Source organism: Pelobates fuscus, chromosome 13 (genome assembly GCF_036172605.1).
Source record: "Pelobates fuscus isolate aPelFus1 chromosome 13, aPelFus1.pri, whole genome shotgun sequence".
Taxonomy (NCBI): domain Eukaryota; kingdom Metazoa; phylum Chordata; class Amphibia; order Anura; family Pelobatidae; genus Pelobates; species Pelobates fuscus.
Genome location: NC_086329.1, coordinates 18,964,357 through 18,984,433, shown reverse-complemented (window position 1 = coordinate 18,984,433; position 20,077 = coordinate 18,964,357). Strand labels below are relative to the sequence as shown.

At 43.5% G+C, this 20,077-nt stretch overlaps 1 protein-coding gene across 1 annotated transcript in view; it reads right to left on the bottom strand.

Moving 5' to 3' along the window:
- Window positions 1–20,077, bottom strand: part of AKAP6 (A-kinase anchoring protein 6) — a 133,167-nt gene extending 113,090 nt beyond the window's left edge. The window contains exon 1 of the mRNA XM_063439612.1: window positions 19,967–20,077. The gene's annotated coding sequence lies outside the window, so the exon portion shown is untranslated. The remainder of the gene's footprint in view (window positions 1–19,966) is intronic.

Below are 20,077 nucleotides of genomic sequence, written 5' to 3'. Positions count from 1 at the left end.
GTCCGCCTCTCCCGCGTCTGCGTCCACAGGTAGGCCGCAAGCGTTTGTCCGGGTCTAGCTGCCTGTCGTGCTGCGATTAACCCCTCTGGGTAGGTCATAGAGGTGCCCTGATGCTCTCCAGAGTATTAGATTGTGGTTGTAGGCAGGTGTAGAGACACAGCTTTTTAGTAAGGCTTTGCGTGGAGCTCACTTTCAGTGCGACCTTCCAGTTCGGCAGCCAGGCCCTGCCCCCTGATTTCGACATCTCCATAGAATTGCTTGATTAGAAGATGTGTCTATGGGTCACTGTGATGTCACTTCTGGCTAAACACCAGCTTTGTGTTCAGAGCAGCATCAAACTTGGACCTCTATTACGTTGTATGACTAATAGATTTAGTTAAACGTCAAACTTTATTTTACTCTTCTTCTATGGACTAACTATTTGCACATAGACATGTTTAGAATATGAAATACTAGGATCCATAAAGTCGGCTATCACTTGTTCCTCTCCCCTTTTCGTCAGTTTTTCACGTAGTATCACTGATCTTATTAATTCACAGCTCCTATTAGCTCTGCAATCGGTTTACTGTGCATTCTTAGGTCGTTCTCAATTGAAACTGATGCCAACTCTGATTATGTGGGTACTGGTACCACTAGCGACTTCTGACTGGTACAGGAACCTGTTACATAAGTTTCCCTGCAGGGTAAGAATTGTCAAATGATACCCTCATTTAAATACACAAACATGTAAAGTGTAAAAAAGGTAGTTTGAGTGAAATTGTGACTGTATGGAAATATTCTGATAAAGTAATTACATTTCTTTAAGTATTCTAGTGTACTGTCATATTTTTTCATAACTAAACGTGTGATAATATTCCTAACACCTCCATTTCGTTATTGATGTCAATGATCTTGGGACTATGTTGTTGTCTTAAAATCATTTATGTAGCTTGGTTAAAGTGCGATTTGTGAGAGTTCTGAAAAATGTTTTATTTTGTAAATATATAATAACAGTTCAGCTTCTCTCAAGCTCTCGGTAGTGGCTGGTGCTGAATTTGGCATTTTTATATAAACTATCCTGGAATATGTTTTGCTAAATTCTTTGACATGCCCTTGTGTATACATGTGGTACAATGGCAAAAGAGAACTAGTAAATCCTCTTTAATTCAGATTATAGGCTGGCCTCACCTACCTGCCTGAGAAAGTAAATATCGATGATCTCAGCCAATCCAATGCTTTCCTATAGAAGGCTGTTGTGCATGCGCGGCAAATCACTAGAGCTGATTATTGACTTCCAAATGGCTAGTGGGCGAGTGGAGAATACGAGCCCTCTATATATATAATTCATGCAACATTACAGTATCACTAGCTAAACTGCAGGCATACTTTGTCTTGGTTTATGTAGCGCTGATAGACTACAGGTTTTGTATAAAAAAATATAAACCTACTGTATCTTATCATTTATGTCATGTTCGTACACAACCAAATTATATTTGTAATCAGATGTTTACAAATGATACTTGTTATCTGAAAGAACGCACTTCACAAAAGAAACCTGTTTGTGAGTTGCCGCTGCCTTTGTAGGCAAGTAATTCTCGTGGAATAAAATGCCAATGTCAAATAAGCCAAAAGACGCCTATAGTGAGGTCTGGATGTGTAACGTAATGAGGGTCCGGAACAGAAACCATTAAGGGACCTCTCCGTTTTAACACTGGTGGATTTCTATACCCCAAACTCTGACACAGGAGACAGACAATTAGTCAGAATGACAGGACGTACAGAGAAATGTCCTTACATTGAGTGAAGAATTGAATGAAGGGACAGATTGCAGATTATCCCAGTGACTCCCGAGCGAAGATTCAGGAAGAGGGAGTCACACTCAGTGTCTATTCCTGGCAATGACAGTAGAAGGACTGAGCTAAACCAACGTAGAGGACTTGGCTGTCTAGGTAAACTAAAATGCTGTGTGTGTGTGTATGTATATATATATATATATATATAGCATTTTCTCTGATCCCTGTATATATAGTGAATGAAATATATTGCACACTACCTTCAGCCCTAACACTAACTGTAACACACTACCATGGCCCTAACAATAACTGTGACACACCCTTAGCCCTAACACAAACTATAACACACTACCCTTAGCCCTAACACAAACTATAACACACTACCCTTAGCCCTAACACAAACTATAACACACTAACCCTTAGACCTAACATTTACTGTGACACACTACTCTTTGCCCTTACACTACCCTTAGCCCTAACATTAACTGTAACACACTACCAATAGCCTTAACACTAACTGTAACACTCTACCCATAGCCCTAACACTACCTGTAACACACTACCTTTAGCCCTAACACTAACTGTGACACACTACCCATGGCTCTTACACTAACTGTAACACACTACCCTTAGCCCTAACAGTAAGTGTGACACACTACCCTTAGCCCTAACACTAACTGTAACACACCACCCATGGCCCTAACAATAACTGTGACACACCCTTAGCCCTAACACTAACTATAACACACTACCCTTAGCCCTAACATTAACTGTGACACACTACTCTTCGCCCTAACACTAACTGTAATACACTTCCCTTAGCCCTAACATTAACTGTAACACACTGCCATTGGCCTTAACACTAACGGTAACACACTACCCTTAGCCCTAACACTAAGTGAGACATGACCTTTAGCCCTATCAGACCAGTAAGTGTAATACATGACCGTAGCCCTAACAGTAAGCTTAACACACAACCTTTAGCCCTAACAGTAAGTGTTACACACTACATTTAGCCCTAACAGTAAGTGTTACACATCACCCTCAGCCCTAACAATAACCTTAACACACGACCCTTAGCCCTAACAGTAACTGTAACACACTACCCTTAGCCCTAACAGTAAGTGTTACTTAGCCCAAATAATAACCTTAACACACGACCCTTGGCCCTAACAGTAAGTGTGACACTTTACCCTTAGCCCGAACAGTAAGTGTTACACACTACCCTTAGCCCCAACACTAGCTGTGACACACTACCCTTGGCCCTAACAGTAAGTGTAACACACCACCCTTAGCCCTAACAATAACTGTAACACAATACCCTTAGCCCTAACAGTAACACACTACCCTTAGCCCTAACACTAAATGTAACACACTACCCATAGTCCTAACACTAACTGTGACACACTACCCTTAGCCCTAACAGTAAGTGTAACACACTACCCTTAGCCCTAACACTAACTGTAATACAGTACCCATAGCCCTAACACTAAGTGTGACACACGACCCATAGCCCTACCAGTAAGTGTGACACACGACCCATAGCCCTACCAGTAAGTGTGACACACGACCCTTAGCCCTACCAGTAAGTGTGACACACGACCCTTAGCCCTACCAGTAAGTGTGACACACGACCCTTAGCCCTACCAGTAAGTGTGACACATGACCCTTAGCCCTACCAGTCAGTGTAATACATGATCCGTAGCCCTACCAGTAAGTGTGACACACGACCCTTAGCCCTACCAGTAAGTGTGACACACGACCCTTAGCCCTACCAGTAAGTGTGACACATGACCCTTAGCCCTACCAGTCAGTGTAATACATGATCCGTAGCCCTACCAGTAAGTGTAATACACGATCCGTAGCCCTAACAGTAATTGAAACACACTACCCTTAGCCCTAACACAACTGTGACACACTACCCTCAGCCCTAACACTAACTGTTACACACCACCCTTAGCCGTAACAATAACTGTAACACACAACCCTTAGCCCTAACAGTAAGTATGACACACAACCCTTAGCCCTAACAGTAAGTGTAACACACTACCCTTAGCCCTAACATTAACTGTGACACACTGCTCTTAGCCCTAACACTAACTGTAACACACCACCCATGGCCCTAACACTAACTGTGACACAGTACCCTTAGCCCTAACACTAACTGTGACACACCACCCTTAGCCCTAACACTAACTGTGACACACTAGCCATAGCCCTAACACTAACTGTGACACACTAGCCATAGCCCTAACACTAACTGTGACACACTAGCCATAGCCCTAACACTAACTGTGACACACTGCTCTTAGCCCTAACACTAACTGTAACACACTACCCTTTGCCCTAACACTAACTGTAGCACACTACCCTTAGACCTAACACTAACTGTAACACACTACCCCTAGCCCCAACACTAACTGTAACACACTACCCATAGCCCTAACACTAACTGTAACACACTACCCATAGCCCTAACACTAACTGTAACACACTACCCATAGCCCTACCAGTGAGTGTGACACGCGACCCTTAGCCCTACCAGTAAGTGTATTACACGACACGTAGCCCTAACAGTAACTGTAACACCGTACCCTAAGCCCTAACAGTAAGTGTTACACACCACCCTCAGCCCTAACAATAACTGTAACACACAACCCTTTGCCCTAAACAGGGCCGCCATCAGGGGGTGACAACCATGACGGTTGTCACGGGCCCGGCGGCCCTGGGGGGCCCGGACTGCTCTGGCAGTCCTGGGCCCCACTTTCCCTCCCTGCACACATAGATAGCGAATATCGCTATCTATGTGTGCAGCCGTGGGCCCCCTGCTCCCTGTTACCGCAGAGGGGGCCCAGGCAGCAGACAGCCTCTTCGCTTCTCCTCTCCTCTCTGCTAATAACTCTCGCGAGACCCGGTTGCCATGGCAACGCTCCGCGGGTCTCGCAAGAGTTATTGGAGGAGAGAAGAGAAGAGGAGAAGCTGTGTGCTGCCTGGGCCCCCTCTGCGGTAACAGGGAACCCAGGGGGCCCCACCATGCCACCGGACCACCAGGGATGGAATCTCCCCCCTCCCTAGACACAGGTAAGCAGGGAGGGGGGAGAAACAATAAAAAAAAAAAAATTTATTATGTTAAAATGCCCCCCTCCCCCTCACCCCAGATTGCACATTTACACACATACACTGACACAACACACTCTGCATACACCAACACAACACACACTCTGCATACACTGACACAACACACACTGCATACACTGACACAACACACACTGCATACACTGACACAACACACACACTCTGCATACACTGACACCACACACTCTGCATACACTGACACAACACACACTCTGCATACACTGACACAACACACACACTCTGCATACACTAACACAACACACTCTGCATACACTGACACAACACACACACTCTGCATACACTGACACAACACACACACACTGCATACACTGACACAACACACACGGCATACACTAACACACACACTCTGCCTACACTGACACAACACACACTGCATACACTAATACAACACACACTGCATACACTAACACACACACTGCATACACTAACACAACATACATACTGCATACACTGACACAACACACACACTCTGCATACACTGACACAACACAGACTGCATACACTAACACAACACACACTCTGCATACACTAACACAACACACACTCTGCATACACTGACACAACACACACTGCATACACTAATACAACACACATTGTATACACTAACACACACACTGCATACACTAACACAACATACATACTGCATACACTAACACAACATACATACACTAACACAGCACACACACTGCATACACTAATACAACACACACACACTGCATACACTAATACAACACACACACACTGCATACACTAACACACACAGTGCATACACTAATACACTAATACAATACACACACTGCATTCACTAATACAACATGCACTCTGCATACACTACACACTAACCCACTCACTGCATCCACTATACTGACACACACTATGCATTCGCTACACATTAACACACTCTGCATTCACTACACTAACACACACTCTGCATCCACTACACACTAACACACTCTCTGCATTCACTACACATTAACACTCTGCATTCACTACACCAACACACACTCTGCATCCGCTACACACTAACACACACTCTGCATTCACTACACATTAACACACTCTCTGCATTCACTACAAATTTACACACACACTACATTCATTACACTGACACACTCTGCATCCACTACACCCTAACACACACTCTGCATTTATTACACACTAACACACACTCTGCATTCACTAAACTATGCACACACTCTGCATTCACTACACTAACATACACTCTGCATCAACTGTACACACTGCATCCGCTACACAAACACACACTCTGCATTCACTGCACAAACAGTATCTAATACACACAAACACTACATCCATTACACACATTCTAATTCACTTCCACTATACACACCACATTCAGTCCCGCATCATTGTCAGTGGACTAGGTAGGGCGTGGGCGGGCCCGGGAAGGAGGGGGTGGGGGGGGGGGAGGGCCAGACCTTGTGCTTTATCAGGGGCCCCAAAATTTCTGATGGCAGCCCTGGCCCTAAAAGTAAGTGTTACACACCACCTTTAGCCCTAACAATAACTGTAACACACACAACCCTTGGCCCTAACAGTAAGTGTGACACACGACCCTTGGCCCTAACAGTAAGTGTGACACACGACCCATAGCCCTAACAGTAAGTGTGACACACAACCCTTGGCCCTAACAGTAAGTGTTACACACCACCCTTAGCCCTAACAATAACTGTAACACACAACCGTTAGCCCTAAAAGTAAGTGTTACACACCACCCTTAGCCCTAACAATAACTGTAACACACAACCGTTAGCCCTAACAGTAAGTGTGACACACGACCCTTGGCCCTACCAGTAAGTGTGACACACGACCCTTAGCCCTAACACAAACTGTGACACACGACCCTTAGCCCTTACAGGCAGTAATTGTACGGATTATGTCCTAGTTTATTCAGTATAGGATTCTAAAACATGCCCATTAAAATAGCAGGTAGATCATATTATATATACATTTATTTTTTAAATTTCAATGATCATAAAATAATAATAATCCCCCCACAACATGAAGAAATGCCTTAACAAAATCACTTATTTTTTTTTTTTCTTCCTGTACTACATTGTCGATATATGTATTGTCGATGATATGGCTTTTGCACAAGCCTCAAATAGTTAATTTGCCATGCGATCTGACATTGCAAAAATGAAGAATTTAAAAAGAAAATAAAAAAAAATTCAATAAAAAAATTTCAATGATCATTTACTGATAGAAAATGATTGGGTGTAAAATTATATTTTTAAACAAAATTTTAATACTGATGGTATCTGTATCCGTGATTTAAGCTGCAATTTTCGTTCTGACTAATTATTAAACGGCCATTCTCTCTGATAACCTATTAAATTAAATTGTATGAACAAAGTTCAGTGGATCTAGAATTCACTGCAAAACACCCACAGGTACCCTCCCCCCAAAAACCCAAAATAAACAGACATACCCACTGGTAAAATGGATTTTGGAACGGCAAGACTACAGTATCCTCATAACAGAGAATAGGACAGGATAAGGAAACATCTTACATTTTCTATCAGCCCTGGCCACTAGACATCAGTTACAAAGCTTGCTTTAGTTTGTTTAATTCAGGGAAACGAGGCTCTTCCCTTTAGAAAGAAAGTGATATTGACTGGGGCTTCAAAAAGGACCTCCAACTGAAATCAATGGGTTCAGGTCATAACAGCTTGAGAAAGCTTTGGGAATCGTGATTTTGCCATAAACGTATCTAGTATATATTGTCCAGGGTTTAATAAAGTTAATACAAACCCCTGGTCTAGGTTCTCAAACTCTCAAAAATGTCCATTAGATCAAATAGGTCGATATAAGTTGACAACCATGCTTATCATACCCAAGAAAACAGATACATACATTTCTAAGAAACACTTGTACTAATATGTTTTTTTTTAATGATTATGAACATAACTTTATGAATATACAGTTTCTCGGGCTTCCCAAAGTTTCGCTTGGCTCCTACTTATTTATATATTGTTAAAGGTACACTATAGTGGCAGGAATAAAAATAAAAAAAAGTCCTGAAGTGACTGCTTAGGTGACCGCCCCCATCGCAATTAAAAGTGATATTACTACCATTTTCTACCAAGCCGTGCCGGTCTTTCTGCAGCTGGCTTTGCCTCAGTGGCTGAGACATCATCCTTGATGATCTCAGCCAATCCAATGCTTTTCCATAGGAAAGCACTGGGAGATTATTGCTCATGCGCAGCAAACCGCAGCACCGCGCCAATCAGTATCTCCTCATAGAGATGTATTGAATCAGTGTATCTCCATGGGGGACGGGGGACGTTCAGCATCTCCATGCATAGCGTGGAGACACTAAACACCTATATTGCACATTCTGCAGCACTGACACAGGAAGCACCTCTAGTGGCCGTCTGAGTGACTGCACCTAAAGGTGTTACTACGCAATAATGTAAACACTGCAGGGACAGCCTATAGACACCAGATGAATATTCTAATTCATCACTTCCTGAATTACTGTACTCAATCCTCCATTCAATCACACCCAAAAAGGTCACCGTAGTTTCCTAGATTATTCCACAGAGATCTCGTCTTCTGAAAGGAAATTGGCTGCAGTCATTGTGTTAATAGCTCCCACGTAGGATTTTAACTCATATCTTGTAAAATAGATCAACCACACAATTTCGAGTGGGGGGGATGTTTTTAACCCAAAGTTATTAATGACCGTAAACCTCTTTGCTATTAGAAAAATGTTTTTCCAAGATTCATGCAGAAGAGGTCATTGTCCACGTAATTATAATGTCTGGTTTGATGACTCTGACTGTATCCTTATTATAGGCAATTATGAAAGGCAATGCAGGTAATAAAATGAAAATAAACTTAGATCTACCTTGTATCTCCAATAAGCCTGTAGTCTGTTAAAGGGACACTATAGTCACCAAAACAGCTTTAGCTTAATTAGGCAGTATTGGTGTATAGATCATGCACCCGCAGTCTCACTGCTCAATTCTCATTTAGGAGTTAAATCACTTTTGTTTCTGTTTATGCAGCCCTAGCCACACCTCCCCTGGCTGTGACTGACACAGCCTGCATGAAAACAAAATGCTTTCATTTTCAATCAGATGTTACCCACTTTAGACACTGTTTGATCTCCTTCTCTGATATTGAACTTTTATCACACGCAGGAAGCTCCAGCAATGTCTTGCAGACTGTGCAATAAAGGAGTTTTTTAGGGAGGTGTGACTAGGGCGGCATAAACAAAGTGACTTTACTTCTAAATCGCAGAGAACTGAGCTGTGAGACTGCAGGGGCATGATTTATACACCAAAACAGCTTCCTTAAACTAAAGTTGTTTTGGTGACTATAGTTTCCCTTCAAATGATTTTTATTTCTTAGGATGCATTTTCATGGTTACCCCTTTTTATTTATTTATTTATTTTATGGTGGGACGCCTATTCTTGCAGCACTACAATCCACATGGAACATTGAGAAGATGTCACATAGGCTTATGAGCTCCTCTCAGAGGTTTCAGAAGGTTTGGAATCAATGGGATACATTTCAGCCATTAAATACTCCTTCCATTTCCCATTCCGTGGGTTTCCCCTAATTTTCTTTCATTAAATCGGCTTATTGTATTTAAGTTGTTTATATAGACAACAGACCCGTACGTAGGGTTTTTTTTTTTTATTCCCTCAAGTATTAATTACCACAAAAAAAATAATAAAATTGAGAGATTAAAGGGACACTATAGTCACCAGTACAACCATGGCTTACTGTGGTAGCTTTGGTGAGTATAGTCAGTCCCTACAGGCTTTTTGTTGTAAACAGTATTTTCAGAGAAAATACAATGTTTACAATGCTCCCTAGAGACACCTGCACTGGCCACTCCTCAGATGGTCACTGGGGGTGCTTCATGGGGCAGTGCTGCACAGTGAGAGTACTGCCATTCAGTGTCTGACACTGAACTTTCCTCATAGAGATGCATTGATTCAATGTATCTCTATGAGGACATGCTGATTGACCATGGTGGTGTTTGGCTCTTTGTGTTCCTGACACTATAGTGCTCCTTTAAAGGACCACTCTAGGCACCCAGACCACTTCAGCTTAATAAAGTGGTCTGGGTGCCAGGTACCTCTAGGATTAACCCTTTTTTTTTTATACACATAGCAGTTTCAGAGAAACTGCTATGTTTATAATAGGGTTAATCCAACCTCCAAATCATCTAGTGGCTGCCTCACTGACAGCCGCTAGAGGCGCTTGCGTGATTCTCACTGTGAAAATCACAGTGAGAGCATGAAAGCGTCCATAGGAAAGCATTGTAAATGTTTTCCTATGAGACCGGCTGAATGCGTGCGCAGCTCTTGCCACGCATGCGCATTCAGCCGAAAGGGAGGATCGGAGGCGGAGAGGGGGAGGAGAGCTCCCCGCCCGGGGCTGGTATAAAGGTAAGTTTTTACCCTTTACTCTCCCCAGAGCCTGGCGGGAGGGGGTCCCTGAGGGTGGGGGCACCCTCAGGGCACTATAGTGCCAGGAAAACGAGTATGTTTGTTTTCCTGGCACTATAGTGGTCCTTTAAGTCTTTGGTGGCATTCAGATGGTCTTTCCTAAGGGACTTCTTAAGTTACGATATTGAAGCAGTTGTCATGTAGAGCAACATTTTGCTCTACATGTGGCTGAAAAGTTTCAAATTCGCTTGATCATAGAGTGAATACTATTCCAGTAAAGGATCATTTGTGGGTAATTCTGCCAAATGTGAGAGCCCCCTCAGCATGAGGAACTTCTTTAACCCCTTAAAGGGACACTCCAGGCACCCAGACCACTTCTGCTCATGGGAGAGGTCTGGGTGCCAACTCCCACTACCCTTAACCCTGCAAGTGTAATTATTGCAGTTTTTTTATAAACTGCAATAATTACCTTGCAGGGTTAAGTCTTCCCCTAGTGGCTGTCTACTAGACAGCCACTAGAGGGAACTTCCTGGTCCCTAGCACAGATTATCTGTGCTAGAGCATCGATGGACGTCCTCACGCTGTGTGAGGACCTCCAGCGTCGCTCTATTCCCCATAGGGAAGCATTGAAATTCATTTTCAATGCTTTCCTATGGGGTGTGCCAATGCGCATGCGCGGCAATGCCGCGCATGCGCATTGGGACTCCTCGGCCGGTGGGCGGGATCAGTCTCGCCCACCGGCCGACGGAGGAAGAAGGAGGAGCGGCGGGGGAGGAGCAGGCAGCGACGTGGGACATGTCGCTGCCTGAGGTAAGTGACTGAAGGGGTTTTCACCCCTTCAGTAACCGGGGATTGGGGGGTGGGAGGGAGAGGGACCCTCCAGTGCCAGGAAAACGGATCGTTTTCCTGGCACTGGAGTTTCGCTTTAAGGACCAAACTTCTGGAATAAAAGGGAATAATGACGTCACACATGCCATGTGTCCTTAAGGGGTTAATTCAGGTTTCCATCTATCTATAACTCTAGGAGGTGCACATTGTACAATAGTTTAAAGGATCACAAAGATTAACACCTTCTCCAAATGTTCAACCCTCAAAAAAACGACATTGAAATCCATACTTTCCTTATGTAAATTAATTATCAGGGACAGGTCAAGGAATGTTAATAGTGGGAATGACAGGTTAATAGATTAAACCGTCTATATCAGAAATATTAACTATATTAAATGGGCTACATTCCCCACAATCCGTCGACATCTCGAATCTACTCACTATAGTAGACAGTGATAAAAAACAAACACCTTTTCATATAATTTTATCTAAGCTTGGATCAGAGACTGACAAGCTCACAAGAGCCCCTGAAACGTGTGCGGCTGACAGATAACATTTCTGGTTTATATAAAGCTCTGTGTATGTTATTTCCCAAGTTACTAAATAAGTTATTGGCTCCTAAAATATGTGTCTGGCTCCTCTGTGACGGTGACATTCATAATAAGATTAATCTGTTCTGTTTCTGAAATCCCATCCTCTATTTAGGACAGATGGTTGTTTTCATTTGACAGAAAACATTAATATTCTCAATTTAATGTGATTTCTTCATTATACTAACCAGGGATCAAAATCTGAAGTGCCAGAAGTCTAGCTACTAGAAATTCATACCTCCCCACAGTCCCAGGAAATTGTGGGCAAGTCCCAATTTGTAGGTCCTTTCCCCTTGTCCTGAGTTCTTCCCTGATATCCCAATTCGAGGGACAAGAAAATGTCAGCAATAATTAACAATACATCATCATTATACACTTTCACATTGTTCAAACTGATTTCCGGACATTTAACTGTATGAGATGTTTCAACACTGCTTTGCATACCTCCAAACATTTCAAGTGGCCAAAGACAGGCTGGGAGTATTATTACTGTGGAGCTCTGTTATACACTCAGACACATTACTGGGAGTATTTTTACTGTGGAGCTCTGTTATACACTCAGACACATTACTGGGAGCATTATTGCTGTGAAGCTCTGTTATACACTCAGACACATTACTGGGAGTATTATTGCTGTGGAGCTCTGTTATACACTCACACACATTACTGGGAGTATTATTGCTGTGGAGCTCTGTTATACACTCAGACACATTACTGGGAGTGTTATTGCTGTGGAGCTCTATTATACACTCAGACACATTACTGGGAGTATTATTGCAGAGGAGCTCTATTATACACTCAGACACATTACTGGGAGTATTATTGCAGTGGAGCTCTATTATACACTCACACATTACTGGGAGTATTATTGCTGTGGAGCTCTATTATACACTCAGACACATTACTGGGAGTATTATTGCAGTGGAGCTCTATTATACACTCACACATTACTGGGAGTATTATTGCTGTGGAGCTCTGTTATACACTCAGACACATTACTGGGAGTATTATTGCAGTGGGGCTCTGTTATACATTCAGACACATTACTGGGAGTATTATTGCTGTGGAGCTCTGTTATACACTCAGACACATTACAGGGAGTGTTATTGCTGTGGAGCTCTATTATACACTCAGACACATTACTGGGAGTATTATTGCAGAGGAGCTCTATTATACACTCAGACACATTACTGGGAGTATTATTGCAGTGGAGCTCTATTATACACTCACACATTACTGGGAGTATTATTGCTGTGGAGCTCTGTTATACACTCAGACACATTACTGGGAGTATTATTGCAGTGGGGCTCTGTTATACACTCACACATTACTGGGAGTATTATTGCTGTGGAGCTCTGTTATACACTCAGACACATTACTGGGAGTATTATTGCTGTGGAGCTCTGTTATACATTCAGACACATTACTGGGAGTATTATTGCTGTGGAGCTCTGTTATACACTCAGACACATTACTGGGAGTATTATTGCTGTGGGGCTCTGTTATACACTCAGACACATTACTGGGAGTATTATTGCTGTGGAGCTCTGTTATACACTCAGACACATTACTGGGAGTATTATTGGTGGAGCTCTGTTATACACACACACACACCAACAATATGGAGCTCCTAGAAAACGGGGACATTGGGATAGAAAAGAGGGACAGGAAGATTTGGCCCTAAAATTAACATAGGGGATATTGGAGCTGAATGCAATGCTACAGGCCCAAACGGCCCAAGGTGGCTGCCTGTTGTTGGCTTTATTCTTGTGGACTGCAGCTTGCTCTAACGTGTCTGGCTAAAGAGTCACGGGTGTCTTCCTTGGCCAGGCTGGGAATCATGGGAAACACCAGGCATACATGAAATTAACATTTTAGTGATTAACCCTGTGGTTTATAATATAACTGAGAATTATGGATAATTGATGGGTAGTTGAAAATCTTAAGCCGAAATCGCCACGCTGGAAAATTAGCTGAGCTGGAGAACAATTCCAGTTTGGTTCTTCGTCATGCCTGTGTGACTCACTGATTAGTAACTGCTCCCCTTAGTAACTTCCAACAGAATTAGTGAACTACTGTCCCTTTATCCCAGGAACAGAGCTTCCGTCTGTGCCAGGGAATTGACCAGTCAGACGCTTCTCATTGACACGCCTCTGTGATGGAGCCTGAATGACAGCCAGGAAGGCTTTTCTGCCTTTTAAAAGTGCTGATTTCTGTTACAAACTTTTACAAATGGAATTTCCAGACACATAAAGCACGTTCGCATTCTGTAGTCCTGCGTGTCTGGAGAGTTCCTTTACTGATAGATACATTTCTTCCTTTGTGTTAAATTATATCCTTTACGTGTCCAACTCTTTGCACGTTTTCCTAACTCTGGTATTAAAACCATTGAGTTCCTTCCGCTGGCGCGTTGTCATAACTTACTATGAAAGGGTTTACTATTGGTATGATCTCTGTGTCCTGGTATTTTATTTCTTCAAAATATCGAATACAGAAACTTATAAAACAGGATAGAATTCAAACACAGACTTCAAGGGAAACTCTAGTGCCAGAAAAGCTAAGATGTTTCCCCCCTCCTCCATCCATGGTGCAGAAGGGGTAAAAAACACTTTGACACTTACCTGAGCCCAGCACCTCCACTCCTCTAAGCGGGGGAGACCTAATGCGCATGCGCGTCAATGGCCACGCTGGCATTAGTATTTCCTTCATAGGAGAGCATGTATAGTGCTTTCCTATGGGGTTTTACATGTCGCTGGTTGTCCAGCATCAGGTGACCCAGAAGTCCCCCTAGTGTTTGTCTGGTAGACAGCCCCCCTAGAGGTGGAGATAACCCCTCAAGGTAATTATTGCAATTTATTAAAAACTGTGATAATTACCTTTGCAGGGTTAAGAGAGCTGGGACATTGCACCCAGACCACTTCAATGGGCTGTAGTGGCCTGGGTGCCTATAGTGTCCCTTTAAACATCTCCAGGAGAAACATTTTTGGTATCTGCACATTTAAAAAGTATGGAGTTGGCTCAATAAGATCCTGCCCAGTTTGCCGTCCCTGTGTCTAGTCATTAAAGGACTGCTAGTCGGGAGGTAACAGAATGAACAACCTTTAGTTCCTGTATATCGATGCCAACAATCCCAATAAGGAAATAAAATAACCAGCTTCCATCCACAACCTCCATTCTCCCTCATCATATTACAGGCCTAGCCATCTCATGGTAAACAATCCACTAGCATTCATGTATTTAGTTTCACGCACAGCGACTGTACGGGCTGTTCGTGAACCGAATGAGGCCCCCCCCTAATAGACCACCAGTAGAGGGACGTGTGGCACTCATTAACCGATTGCAACATTGTTGCAATCGGTAATTAAGGGCTTTCCTAGGTGGCCATCGTTCGGCTACCGACCACGCGGCGGTCGGCCATCTTGGATCCTTTGTCTCAACAGCGGTGTTTGGTCGTCAAGCGTGTGGAACTGAAAACGGCTGCTCGACGGCATGAACACCGCTGGACTTCCCGGCTGTTCGGGAGCTCTGACCGTTTCCTATTGTGGTTCCGCATCGGTGTTCGGTACTTTTAGACGAACTCGAGGGCAAAGTGTATTTCGTGTGGCGTTCGGTTGTTTTAGCTGGGATCTGAGCGAAATGTACACTCAGACCCCAGCTATCTACCGAACATCCGTTTGTGCAAATAACGTGAATATTGTCAGAGTTATAGGTTTAAATGTAAAATGCCGGTTCTGCTGCACGGAGGGATAATCCACTTAACGGTATATTCCAGTGGGAGTATCCCTCTCGTCCAGCAGTGCCTGATGGTAGAAATGCTCAGAATGTTAAGTCCCCCATGTAGTCCCCTACTGTATTACCCCTGCTATGTCAGTATGGAAACCCCTTGCATGGGGTCTTGCATAAATACTGGAAGCTGTGAATAAAGACCTCAGTTGACTCCCAGAACTGTGTTTCGTTCGGTTACTGGGGGATTTGGGATATTGCCTTGCTTTTCAGCGCTGACTGTGGATTACCTTCAATACCAGCGGAGATCGTGGGATTTAATATTGCCGCTCCACTACAAACACCTTCAGTCACTGACCTGAATCCAGCGCCAATGTCCCTCAGCGCTGGGTCAGTCCCTGCCCACACGCCTCCCCCGCTGGCAGCCGGCGGGGAGACCTAATGCGCATGCGCGGCAAGGAGCGTGATCTCATTAGGATTTCCCCATAGGAAATCAGTATTCAATGCTTTCCTTTGGGGGAAAATCAGATGCTGGAGGTCCTCATGCAGGGCGTAAGGACATCCAGCGTCAGCTACCGGACCAAAGGTCCGTTTCAAACCATTTCGACAGGAGTTAACCCCCTAAGAGGTAATTATTGCAGTTTATCAGAAACTGCAATAATTACCACTGTAGAGTTAAGGGACAAATGCACCAAGACCACTTCAATGAGATATGCACATTATACTGCTTAAAGTGACACTATTGGCACCAACACCACTTCATCTTAATGTCCCTGTAGTTTGAACTATGTAACTGAAAACATTGCCATTCTGCATGAACAGCAATAATTACTTTATTATATTTATTTTGCAGGGTTAACATACCTCTACTGGCTGTCACACTGACAACTGCAAGCAGTCCTACCCAAACTCCAGCCCTCGTGATGTTGTTGAACTACAACTCCCATGATTCTATGAATGAAATAGGCTGAGAATCATGGGAGTGTTAGTTCAGCAACATCTGGAGGGCCGGAGTTTGGGGAAGCCTGTGCTAAAGGCACTTTCACCAAAATAGCCGAGTGAAACTCTGTTTCAGTCACATGGTCTCAGAGATTTTATTGGCGCAGGGCTGGATATTGCTGCGCATGCGCACTAGTTCCTCAATGCTGAGGTGGATTGCATCAGCCAAGGATACGGGGCCGGCTGTGGAATGAGCTCAATGACAAGGGAGAAAAAGCAGAGGTGGATTACGCGTTAGGCTAGGGCTTGGGCTCAGACTGGGGCCTAGTGGGAGCCTGTCTGGACCTTCAGCTGGGGCTAGAGCTCTGGCTCTGAGCAGGCCCACCTTCAGCTAGCAGAGATATCAAAATGTCTCCCTGCACAGCCCTGCACTCCCTCACTTCAATGAGTGAGCATTTTGTGCATCAATATCAGTTACAGACCACTTAAAGAGCGCCCGCGACGTTGACACACACACACAACACTCACAGAAACAGAGACCAGGGCTCTAGGAGCAGGCCCCAATCTGACAACCTCACTAGAACTCTGGGCAACCTTAACCGGCTCTGTGAAAAGTGAAGGAAACTCTCCTTTCTCCTTCACATGGGGATGGGAGAGTACCATAACCAGTGAGCAGGTCCCGATAGCGTTAGGAATACATGACTTGCTAATGCCATATTGTTCCTTTATAATATTAGCTGTACAGGAATCCATATGGCTAGTAACAACGTTTAAATACTCTTTGGTATTAAAATGATTCCCAGATAGCCTAATGTATGCCAAAAAAAATTCCCGACACCATCACAACTGATACAAGGCAGGGTAGATCAATGGATTCAGGCGATATCGAGACACGTCATACAATGAAAAATATTGTTTTCTCCTACTAAAGCATCATCTTGTTCTCATCTGACAGGAGCCAGGAATTTGGCCGGACCTCCTCAGGGTTTGAGATGTTTATTTACAGAGTTTGCATTTAGCACAAAGCTGTTGCAGAGAGAGCGTTTGTTATGTTTATCTGGCTAGTCATTGTAAACTAGGGATCTCAAACTCTGCCTCCCCCTCCCTTCCCCCCCTCATGTTAATGGCCTACAACTCCCAGAATTCGTTGGATGCAATAGATGACCATAGAATCATAGGAGCTGTAGTTCATCCACATCTGGGGAGCCAGAATTTGAAATTTGATAGTAGTTTTAGCATGTAAGAAACGCCTCGCCTCCTATAATTTCTATGTTGTAAAACCCATGTGTCTGTAACCAGCATTGCTGTGTTCGGACGTTTGCATGACAACGTCCCAGATTGTGACCATGTCTGCATGTTTTATATAGAGTGTCCTCTGTCCACTAAACCTTTACTTGACACAGAATTACAATTTAGGTTAAAAAGCAGTTTAAGACTAAATCGTCTCTGCTGTAAGTTCCCCCAGCCCCATAATAATGTTTTATGAGAAAATCCATATGCCTGTTTTAACCGTTTACATAATTTGAATTTTTTTTGTCGCTACATGAAGAATAAATATAAATATATATATAAATTTCTTTTATTTGAAATACTTTAATTAAATTAGCATTGCCGCATTAGAGGCACCAGTGTGTTATTGTCCCTTAACTAAAACTAGACACAGTGTCTCTCAGCACTCCAAAATCTGATCCTAGTCTTAGTCTTTTAGTATCCATTGCTCGCCTGAAACGACACACACACAAATAAACAACTCCTAATATCTGTGGCTTGGGGCGAAACACAGAATCTGGCAACAATTAGTGTCCCCAAGGTCAATGAACTTATATCCGGCTGTTCTTGTAAGGAAGGAGTGCTGTATACTGAGAACTCAGGAGGCCACAATTAACCCTTTTATTGCAGGGGAAAGCAAAAATATCTCAACGTGCGTCTGCGGCAGCCGGTATCGTCAGCGTCTGCCCCTTGCTGGGTCGTTATATTACTAGTCTTTTATCTAGCGGAGAAATTCAGATCATGACTGTGTACGGTTTTTGAGTGCACATTCACATTGTGCAGCACTGGGAAAATGTCCTACAAAACATGGTGACAATGCAGCTACAGCAAAGCAGGCCTCTGTGGCAGCACACGGGTTACACCTTTCACATGGGGGCATTAAACACATCTGGTAGAAAGTAAACTTGGACTCTGGGGAGGGATCCTATTCTTTTCCTGCGTTTCCTTATCAGGAAGCTTTTCCACACCCCAGCACAGCAGGGGGAGGAGGAGGAGGAGGAGGGAGGTTGTTGCGAAAAAAAATCAATAATCTGTGTAAGCCAAAAACGATTCTCTCCTTTTAATACTGAGCCCAGTGGGGAACGCCCAACGGCTGTCAGGACTACAAAGACCACAATGCTCTGCAAGGCAGGCCCCATCTGCCAGCACTACTAGGCCCAAAATGCATTGTAAACAGACAGATTTGTTAGCCAGGGCTGCAGTGAATCACAAATTAAAATCTGTATCACTAATACGGCACTACAATACCTATGGTATAAAAAGGAGGTATAAAACCAGGGACCAGCACGGCAAAGGACAGTGTATTTTACAGATTTAATATATTTCTTTTAGGGAGTTCTCTCCTGTTCGCAATCAAAGCTAATCATCACAGCGTAAATAAACAATATTGATAAAATAAAAAAAAAAAGTCATTATAAGGCCAGCATATCCCCCCGGGATTCACTCACTATTACAGATACATAATGATTTCAATACGCATATAAGAAAAAACACTCTTACCAAATAAAATCATCACACTGTCTATAGCTAGTTACATAGAATGATAGATGTCTATAGATTGCGAACTGCATTCATATACAATGGTTTTATGCATGTAGACTATCTAACGAAAGACACAACAGATACATAATAACCAGAGGAAATTGTCAAGATTACAGACTTCATTTATGGCTGGTTTTGTTTACATCCAGTTTATTGCTGCTCGTATGTTTCTGCCTGTGGGAACATGCGTGCAATGTTTAGAGCTATACATATGACAGTATATCTCTTTGCGTGGATTAAAGCCTGTGTTTGTCTGTGGATAAATCTCTGTAGGCTTTAATCCCCTTAGAGCTATAACCCCTCGTTATCTGTGAGTGAACGTACAGTGAGTATATTGTTTAATGTATTGTATGCCTCATTGTACCACTTATCTCTACATAGCAAACCCTTTATAGCTGTGGGTGTGTGCGGCTGTATCTGTGTATTTATGTGATTGTTCTAACGAGTATGCAGTTACACTGGGCTGTGTCCCTTTACATCTGTGACTCAATGTAGTTCCTAGAGATCTGTCTCTGGATGCATACATGAACCTGCTGTTAAACACGTCTGTTTGGCTTTAAATAGGCCTTTGTCTTCTAGTCTGCATCTCAGGGCCCTGTGTATCTGCATCATCCCCTCCTCCCCAGGCTTCAGGGTGGGTACCACTCCTCTGCTAGCTCCAGCAGATGCTCAACCATCACCATCCCTAAGGCAAGACAAGGGCCTGGGACAAACTCACCTCCTCTAGGGCTGCGCACGCTGCGGTGGAAGCTCTGGGCGGAGAGCGACTGGTACTGTGACCTGCTCTACAATGCTGTGACATCGATACAGATGATGCTGCCCACTAGGG